The sequence below is a fragment of the Miscanthus floridulus genome, chromosome 3, assembly GCF_019320115.1.
Source record: "Miscanthus floridulus cultivar M001 chromosome 3, ASM1932011v1, whole genome shotgun sequence".
In the NCBI taxonomy this organism is placed as follows: Eukaryota; Viridiplantae; Streptophyta; class Magnoliopsida; order Poales; family Poaceae; genus Miscanthus; species Miscanthus floridulus.
In genome coordinates this window covers 27,571,654-27,582,380 of record NC_089582.1, presented here as the reverse complement: position 1 = coordinate 27,582,380, position 10,727 = coordinate 27,571,654, and the positions used below count along the sequence as shown (strand labels likewise).

Below are 10,727 nucleotides of genomic sequence, written 5' to 3'. Positions count from 1 at the left end.
CATTCTTTTGTGGACCGAGTAACGTACATCCAAATTTTCTATATACCATGAAAGCTTTACATCTTTTAGATAAGTGCAAAGATGGTCATCACACACTTCACAGCACTATTCGCTGTAACAAGAATATCTGAGAGCATAAAGTGATCCGTACGTGCCAAAGGAATCTAGACACAAGTTCTAGTGTTCCTTGGACTTGGAGTTGGAGAGTAGGTTAGCATAATCACCGGGGACATAGACCTCAAACAGTTCTGAAAAGAACCCTTTCTTCCTCCTAGGATTGCACCCCATATCACGGCAGAGCTGGTCGTTGTACCAAGTGTTCAGGATCATGATGCTGGACCGGCGGAAGTATCTTCCACAGTATCTCTTCGTGTACTTCTCCCATTCGAGCACACCTTCTGCATTGCCGCAACGTTCGGTAGTCTGAAGCTGCCGTCCAAGAAGCGCGCCAACCACTTGGCGCGAATGTCCGAGGCGTACATGTTCGAAAGGGTGTCAGAATATCCGATCACGGCGAGCTGAGGTATCATAGGATTTATGCACTCTCTGTTTGTGAAACATGCATGTTTGAAAATTTAGCACGATTCATAAATGATGGCCAAGATCGAGATTTCAAATTAGGACAAATGGTGAGAAAGATATATATACATACATACCTGTAGAGAGGCACAGTAGTGGATTCTGACCCAATCGCGACGTTCCGGAAATACTCTGAAGTGAACATGTCCTTGATCTTCTCGTCGCCCTTGAACCCGGTGCCGAAGATCACCACGTCGCTCTTGACCGGCGACGGCTCGCCCTCCACGAGCACGCCTTCCTTGCAGAAGCTGAATGTCTTGGACTTCTTGAGCATGATGCTGCCTTCTTCCAGCCTCTTGTAGTGGTTCTTGGGCGTGATGGAGATGGTGGCCGCAGCCAGCGCCTGGAACAGGCTGTGGTCAGGCACCATGCCGTGCTTCTTCATTGGGATGGAGTAGTAGCTCTCGGCCAACTTATAGAACGCCCAACTCTACACACACAGTTAAATTAAAAACACGAATTATTTAATTTATTTCTGAATTCATCACTCCGAAAAGTAGTATATATGTTTATCAGCTAGTTATTAATTATTACAGAAGTAGTAATAACTGGATGCATTAGACATTAGTGTTTACTAACAAATATGCCCGTGCGTTGCAATGAGAGAACAATTTATTGTATTGTCAGTGGCATGAGCAGAGATAGTTTTCACACTCATCGAGTTACAGATAAGAAATTGCTGAAATTCTTCTTCAACTAACTTTCCACGTTCAATAGCAAGTTGTTTCCTTCTCTCTCCGATTTTTTTCGTCACGTATGTATTTTCTTTGTCCTAGTCGCTTATATTGATTCAGGTCAAACATGACCACCGTCAACCTGCCGCCAGCTACTGACTCGCTAGATATGGCCGTGCCATTTAGGTTGGGGTGGGGGTTGCAATCGCACCTGGCCGGCGCTAGCTTTCCCAAGGCTGCCCCTAGCTGTGCCAGCTAGTCCCTGGCTGGTGAGCCTCCAATTACCCGGACCAAGTTAAGCTGCCGCCATTAGCTCACACTCAACTTAATCATCTTTAAATGTGAGTTGTTCTAACTTGTATAAGCACAGCTCATGACTCCGTATCGCGCTAGACGTGAGCTGTTCTACTTCGCATGAGCACAGATTATATAAGTCTGGACGAAAGAAACTACAGTATAGGGTAGTTAGGGGAAGCGAACCAAAAAAGAGGCTAAAATTTTGGCTCTTTAATTAATAATATGTCAGGTATAGGTAGATCTAGAACACATAAATAAATGGAGCACGGTAAGAGTAGATATAGATATAGATAAAAATTTTAGCAAACTAATTACATAAAAGCATAGATCTATAGATACATCAAAATTTTTATACTAAAGAATATTATATTATATGTTTACTGTGTAGCCCTAGTCAATGGGAGTGTAACAAAATTGGTTTGATATTTTTGTAATTTTTATATGATTTTTTATGATTTTCAAAATTCTCAACTGGTTTAAAAGAAAAGAAAACAGAAAAGAAAGGAAAAGGCCTACCGGGCGGCCGGTATTTTTGTGATTTTTTCGTGATTTTTTATGATTTTTAGAATTCTCAACTGGTTTAAAAGGAAAGGCAACAGAAAAGAAAGGAAAAGGGCTTAAGGCCCACCACAGTAGGCCCAAGCGAATAAAAGAACAAATAAAATGATTTTTTGCATTAGGAACCCTAAATTTGTTTCTAAAATCGCTTAAGCCCTTCTATTATTTCTGTCTCTATTATCTTTGCATCTGGAACCATGTTATTTCTTTCACATTCCTCCCTCAACCCCTTCTTCTTCTTCTTCTTCTTCTTCTTCTTCTTCTTCTTCTTCTTCTTCTTCCGTACTGAACACGACTTCGAAAAGAAACAAGGAAAGAAACGACCGGACATAAAAAAATAGAATCCGAATAGAGATCATAGTTACACGGAAATTTATTAGTTCTTTCACAATCCTCCCTCAACCCCTTCTTCTTCTTCTTCCATACTAAACGCGACTTCGAAAAGAAACGAGGAAAGAAATGACCGGACATAAAAAATAGAATCCGAATAGAGATCAGAGTTGGACGAAAATTTATTAGTGGTTGAAATTTTGACTCTTTATTATTAGGCATAGAGTATAGATATATGTTTATGTCAGGTAAGGTACTCTACTGTCACATAAGTGGGCCTTCGACATGGGCTATCGGCTGGAGCGCTGGACATGTGGGGTGGACTTTGGGCCTGCTCAAGCAACCGGAACAGTCCCTACAAGAGAACAGAGGAACAACTGCACAGGGAGGGAAGATAATACGAAGTCGTCGTCTGCCTCCGTCTAGGACTCAGCTTCCATGCTGTTCTTGCTATCTCTACCCCTGATTCCTTGCTGTACCTAGTCCCACTCTCTCTAATCCTTCCCAATTTGTACCAGTTACTCTTGCATAATTGGTATTCAGTAGTGAAGGATCGTAACAGTTTATCAGTTGTTAATTAACGATTACAGAAATACTACCTCTGTCCCTAAAAGAACGCAACTATGATATGCGTGTCAGTTAAAGTGTTTCACGGTTAACTAAGTTTTCAATAAATAATATTCACATTTATGACTCCAAATCAATTTATTATAAAAATACATTTCATAATTAATGTAATGATATTTATTTGATATTATAAATATTTATACGTTTTTATCTACAATTCGTCAAACTTGGTATACTAAAATATGATATTGTTCTAAAATTGCATTCTTTTGGGGGCGAAGGGAGTACTACCAATAACTGAATGCGTTAGACATTAGTTTATGTAGTTACCAAGGGAGTCAGGAGAGTGGCCAAGATCGACAGGAGGAGGCCCTCGCCAGGCTTGTGGATGAGGAGTTCAGAGAAACGGTTGAGAATGAAGTTTTTGCCATTGATGCCCCAGACGGAGTAGTCCGGTACGATCCAGTGCTTTGTCCGGACCACCATTGTACATGGGTGAGCAGTGCCTACAGCACAAACCAACGTTAAGTGGATGTGTACAGAACATTTTTAAATACTGTAACTCTGAAGTTTTAGTTCTAACAACTGTTCAAAATGCTATAAGATATATACAAAAATCAATTTAGATTGTCAAATAGATAATATTAGACTTCTAGAGGGAGTGATGAAGAGGACTATATATCTGCGCCGTACCATTTACTTCGGCACATTCAGCGGCAATATCAAGTGCAGATTTCATGTAGCCAACGACAGTCACACGCTTGCCCCTGATCATCTCCTTAGCTTTACTTGTGCCCATTTTGGCATAATCCATGGAGTGGATCACGTGCCCATCAAATACTTCTGGACCTTTACCTGCTGGGAATGTGGGTACGTCGGGCACACCACTGAACATCCCTATGCAAAGAACGACAAAGTCTGCTTTGTGTGTCTGCATAAAGGTAAAAATCAATTTCTGGATTATACAACGGTACTCTGTATGTAAACATGCATACTCTGTTGTTGTTTGTTTGTAGGCTCATGTTATTTCTTTTTAATTCCTAGGTGCATATTTATATTATGGTCTGTTTGGGTTGCCACAAACTACAGCATGGGTTGTATTGAGTCAAATAAAGCACTAGACTAGATTTTACCAGCCAAGCTGAGTTCACGCAATTGCGAGGTCCTGTTTGGATCACCTAGAACTAGGTATTAGTCTAACTTCTCTAAAGTTTAGTCCTATTTGTATACATGGACTAGTAGCTACTACTAGTGATTTGTGGTGGACCTAGAAATTCATAGAAGAGGCGACTAAAGTTCATCTTCAAGCTCTAGAGCTCATTCTTTCTATTTTCTATGTCTATATATAAATTAGGAGAGACTAAAGGAGATACTCCATTATCACGGAAGCATTAGGAGTGCGGAGGTGGCCCCCTTGGGTGGGAGAGCTTGAGCCCCACCCGCCCCACCGCTGGATCCGCCCATGTTAGTGAACTAGTTGTGGTTAGTTAGGGACTAAAAAATAGTCCACCCATTTAGATGGTTTAGGACTGAACTTTAGTTTTGGTATCAAAAGTGTCCACAACTGATGAGTTATGCTGAGAAGATATGAATTTTGTTGAGTTACGTACATATATAAATCTAGATTTGTTCAGGTATATATGTCCATATCTCTATCTTTACACCTAAAAAGACACTAATGTCAACATCTACATGGTGATACCAAACCTTGATCACCTTCACGTGTCGGAGTCTGATACGTATCATACTGTCCTCAGAGCTCACACGTCCGTATCCTACCCGGTTATAATACGAATACTAAATCCACGTGTTCGTGTCCGATACAAAGTCCTCGGAGCTCATGCGTCCTCGTGAGATTACTGAGATTCAATTTTAAAAATTGTGACTCCAGTGCAACACATGGGCATATATCTAGTCCATATATATTTACTTTAGAGAAGAGCAAAAAATAGGTTTTCCCAGGCGGGCAACAGTGAAGAGCAAATGATGTTGAGATCGATGAACCAAAGGTCACATGATGATATGAATTGGATCATATCATTTGTTTATGGAGGTTAGTGCTTGTGTGGCATCAACATTGGAGGAAATAGAATGCGCAAGGCAAAGGTATATCTTGTAGGACATTTTATTTCACTAGTCAAAAGTTGTGTAGAGAAGTGCATGACCGGGATTAGGATAGATGGTCGTACGATCAAGAGGGGTAAACTTGTTTGCATATTGATCATCTAGTACCACTTGAGTGATCTAACTTTGCATGCAATGCTAAGATCGAGTGGCGTGGAAAGAGCAAGTGAAAATCCTTTAAAAAATGTTTATGAAAAGCTAACACATGTGCATAAGATGGTGTTACACTTGGTGGTGTTGGCATATTTGCAAAGGGTTGGAAGAAAGAAGCAAGGAGGTGTTTTCTGTAGGCGTCTGACCCCACGTGTAAATGGTCCGACACTACGCGTAGGTAGGTCCAACGCCATGCATAGATAGAGGAGCGTCAGACCCTACGAGTAATGGTCTGACGCTATGTGTATGATCCATTCAGACCTGTCTGGACATGTTCTGTTGAGCGTCGGATCCTACATGTAATGGTCTGAAGCTATGCTAGGACCTGGTCTGGAGCTCTCTAAGGCCATGTTCGGCTTACCCCATATTCGGCTTGTTCGGCTTCTTTTTTCAGCCGAAACAGTATTTTTCTCTCACAACAATTCAGCCGGAACAGTGTTTTCAGCCAGTTTCAGCCAAGTTTCAGACCAGCGAACGGGGCCTAGATGCTCTCTGTTGGACGTCGGACCGTACGCGTGGATGATCTGACGGGCGTCGGACCGTACGCATAGAGGGCACATGCGATTTAGCCGTTCGACACCAACGGTTGCCTTCAAACGGCTAGTACACGTGGCGTGATCTAAGACCATTGGACCCTAATGAAATGGTCTGACGCTACGCGTAGGACGGTCCGACGCTACACGTAGAATGAGTAGTTTTTGCCAAACGACTAGTTTAGCTCTTGGGGCTATAAAAGGAAGTAGTGGTCGGCCTTGGCTGGTGCTTGGCACCCTTGGGACTTTGTGCCCATGCTTGGGGAAGAATCCTAAACAAAGTTCTATCAGCTACACCAAAGTGAATAGGGTCATCACCGAAATATCCAAAGAGTACCAAATCTCAACTGAGTATGAAAGGTATGCTTCTGGCAACCATAGTCGTAGTAGAACATGTGCAAGAGATGCTAGCTGTGAGGGAGGTGTTCCCGTACCTGTCAGACTAACACAGGTGTCACCCCCTTGACCAACCCGCGCCAATCCCAACTGACACGAGGCCCCTCAGGAGAATGTCATCTACATCTCCTCTTCAAGATCTTTTTAACGGTCGAGTGCCACAAAACCATCCAAATGGCATGCCCACATGTAACGCGAATATTATGCCATCACAATAGGGATTTTGAGTTAACTAATCAACTTTACTTGATAACAAATAACAACGGGATAATGGTACACAAATGTTTCTTAATTAACCCTGTATGGTTCATCTCCATTTTAATCTCACTTGAAGTAATTATCAGGGTTAACATACAGCTCATCTTGGAATCGCCCATCCCAAGGTCTACTAATCATCGGCGGAGTGAGCTTGGCTCAGGTCAACCGAATCAAAGATACCAGCAAAACAACTTAACGGCAACACCGTGAGTACATTGCATACTCGCAGGACTTAATTCCAACATAGAATATTTGGTGGATGCAGGGATTTATCAAGTATTTGTACATTTACAAAAAAGCGATGGCGTTTATTAAAGAATGGCATGCTCATGAATTGGATTTAATTTATCTAGTCATGGTAACTCTATGTATCGTAATAATAAATCCATAAAGTTTAAGTGATCACAATATAACCCAACTCATCATTAATTCCACATTCTCTCTACATTGGGTCTAGAAGTAAGAACTACCGAAGGTTCCGTCCCGAGGGACTTCAAGCTTTCAAGTGAACTCTATAGAGGTGTACAACTGTACCCACATAGAAGAACGAGACTAACCACCATAACCTTGCGCGAGGGTAAGGGTTGCCTCATGTCTCTAACCTTTCCCTAATCCAGCCAGAATATGCACAAAAGCGTTGATAAGTTCCCAGGTAATGCTACCATCATCTACCCGATGCCACCCTCGTGCCAGTTTCATGGATAGGCAAGTTGCAATTAGTTACTTGGCTTGTCGCCCCCATTTGCGACATATGGTCTGTACTGGTGGCTACTTGGACTCACTATCCCAATGAATAGTCCTTAATTACTCCATGAGCTACGTCACCTGGGATCCAACGCCCACCGTGACCTTACCCCTCGCATGAGTAGAGATTTTTGATTGATCATCAAGATTATAATTCAAGTTAGGATTGGTCCTTAATCATGATTAGAGAAGGTAAGTTGTCACCCTTACAAAATTTTAGTACTTGATTAACCCGGTGTAACAATCCTACATGCGCGAGAATGAGTTCCCTTCTCAAACTCGACTTCTATCGAAGCTAAGAAACTAAGCATTAAACGAATCCCAACCATTTGTTAGGTGAAGGCTAGGATCAACTAAGTGTATAGCTTTAAGTTAATGAAGCAATGTTAAGTCATTAATCATATTCACATGAAATGCAAACTCATAATGAAACAAATAGTAAGTATCCAAAATAGGGTTCCTAATAGTGGGATGTCTGCCTGGTCATGCCGTTCGAACAATCGAAGCTGATGATGATGACTTATACACATTCCTCATGTCCGTAAAGAGTCCTGAGAGAGATGATAAATGGAATTGGAGATAATTGATAGGGAGATAGAGATAAAGATTGAGACTTTGATTTGGAACTTGGGAAGAGGCATCCAAACTTGGCTCTACTATTGAACTATTTATTACCTAGTTAGTTTTAGTATTATTGACCTCTTGGGTAAGTTTCTAATCAACATGACATCCTCTGTCATCTTGATGGACTCTCCCGTGTATGTGGCGGAGACTCCGCTGGATTGGACTCCGGGGTTACTTGGTTCAGGTTTGGTTCAGTTAGGGTCCAAGAAGAAGAATTAAAAGAAAGCCAAGGGATGCATGGGTGATTGAGCTAGGTGAAGATCTCTTGAACTTACTCTACATATGATAGAACCACCACCAGCAAGAAATCTTCTATCTTGCACCAAAAACCACAAATTAGGTCTTTGGAGAAAAATCTAAAAAATGAGAGATACTTCTCTTGAGCTAACCATAGATGAAGTTGAAGATATTGAAGAAGTCCATGAGATGATGCTGGGGCTTCTCTTCTTCTTCTCCTTTTCCTTCTCCAATCCATTCTCCAATCCTTTCTCTCTCTGGTTCTTGGGTTCATCCTTATTCTTGAGTGTAGATCGAGAGAGAGGGGTGTGAAGCAAATGAATGAGTGAGTGAGAGTGGGGGTGAAGTGGAGTGGCTTCAACCGATGAAGGGTTCCAACTCGTGCTGACAAGTGGGACCCAAGCAATGCAAATGGAAAATAGCTCATTTTCCACTTACCTTCACTGTTCTGCAATCTGTCAGACAGTCCAGTAGCTCTAGCGGACTCTCCGGTGGCTCCCTGTCTTTGCTTGATGGGTGCTCCAGATGCATGCACCGACCTGAGAGGCTGAGTTAGTTATGGATGCATGCTCCATTGACTATATGCCTCCGGATGCATGCATGCACCAATGGGGCGCTCCGGATGCATCCCATTCCCATTACATAATCATTTAGGACTATATGCATGCAATTTCCTACAAGAAATATTATGGCATACAACATTTGACATGGAAATTTACATATTCCAACATGTCAACATGGAGGCAGGATGGACATATATAGGCCATATATTAAGCACACTTTGACTCACCAAAGCATTCACAAACCATCATGGAGGAGGAGGAGGAGAAGAAGAAGGAGAAGGAGGAGGAGGAGAAGAAGAAGGAGAAGGAGAAGGAGGAGAAAGAGAAGGAGAAGGAGGAGGATAAGAAGAGCTAAACTATATCCAAGCTATCAGCCAAGAGCCATCAAGGAGGAGGCCCACGAGGGTCGAGGTGGCCAATCAACGTGAAGACCAAGGCAAGCCAACAACATCCAAGATAGGCGTATCTGGACGGTAGTTAGGATCTATCTGTTGCGTATTCCATGTAACAAACTGGGAATCCAATCTGTTAGCCCAATCGCCCTCATTGTAACCCTACCACCTATGCCTATATAAAAGAGGGTAGGGACCTCGCGATCGGGATCCAACTCATCTCATTCCAATCTACTAAGTAGTTAGAAGCAACAACCCCTGTATGAGCATACAAATACAAGAAGAGTAGCATGACCGCTGGACTAGGGTTTTACGCGTACCATGGCCTGAACCAGTATAAATCCTTATGTCTCATATGCTACCATCTAATTCCATCTACGCGATCACTAAGCATTGACAGAGCTAATTCATCTGACAACTATGCACTTACCAACTATATAGTATTACGATATACGTGTGAATGAGGATCGGAGTCGTCTAAACAACATACGTGGCTAGACACTCCTGCCTCTGAAAACTAACTTGCATTGGTTGAGCATCTATTTATCTATCTGGCCAGATTGAGCATCTGGTCATCCATGCATGTTGGGGTACATGTGTATCGATGCATGTGAACCACCAGCCAGTCTAAGAATATATTCGTCGACAGGTTGGTCTTATATCTAATTAACTCCATAGTTATGGCATGCATGCATGGGTTCTTTTTCCTGTCTTTGGTTTGTTTTCTTTTTTTTGTGAACATTTGGTTTGTTTTCTTTGTGCATATATACTCATCACTCTTTCTTAGCGTAAACAGTGTAGGAAAGGTATATATGCATAGATTGTATATATGTGAGCAAAATGAGAGAGGAGGAGGTGGATCGCTGGTCGTGCCAGCTGGGGTACGGTCACCTCTCGCCGCGTTGTGGGCAGCTACTGCGTCCTAATGGCGGGCTGCATTCTGTATCGTCGCAAAAAGTGTTATGTAATAGTTTCTTAGTAGCGCCGGTGGGCACTTTTGTCTCCTAAAGGGCTAGCGCTCCAAGGCTATGGTGTGCTGCTCGCATTCTTGGCCAAGCAGCACTAATTCACTACTGGAAACCCATCCTTTGCCGAGGGCTTCTGGGTTTGCCGAGGGCTAGATCTCGGGCACTCGGCAAATGCTCTATTTGCCGAGGGCCAGCCCCAGGAGCCCTCGGCAAAGATAGGCCCTCGGTAAAGAAACGGTCCTCGGTAAAATAAATCTTTGCCGAGGGCCTAGCCCTCGGCAAATTGGCCCTCGGCAAATATGGCCGGATGGGTCACGGCGGCCATTGGCGTCAGTCTTTGCCGAGTGCCCGCCGTCAGGCACTCGGCAAAGATTTTTTATTTTTTTTTAATTTTCTTTGCCGAGGGCCATTGGCCAAGCCCTCGGCAAAGATCCCCTTTGTCGAGGGCTAGGCTAGGCCCTCGGCAAAGATTTTTTATTTTTTTTTAATTTTCTTTGCCGAGGACCATTAGCCAGGCCCTCGTCAAAGATCCCCTTTGCCGAGGGCCAGGCTAGGCCCTCGGCAAAGAATTTTTTTGTTTTTTTAACCCAGTTTTTTTGTGGTGCTATAATACATTATTTAAAACTCAATTTTAAAATTTGGGCCAATTTTGAATTTTTTTGATATATTTCCCTAATTTATTTCTTTTCATTGATTTTTTTCGAATATTTCAAATTTGAACTGCAGGTGG

At 42.5% G+C, this 10,727-nt stretch overlaps 1 pseudogene; it reads right to left on the bottom strand.

The window, feature by feature from the left end:
• Positions 1 to 146: 146 nt before the first annotated feature.
• Positions 147 to 3,942, bottom strand: LOC136545301 (probable flavin-containing monooxygenase 1; annotated as a pseudogene).
• Positions 3,943 to 10,727: the final 6,785 nt, after the last annotated feature.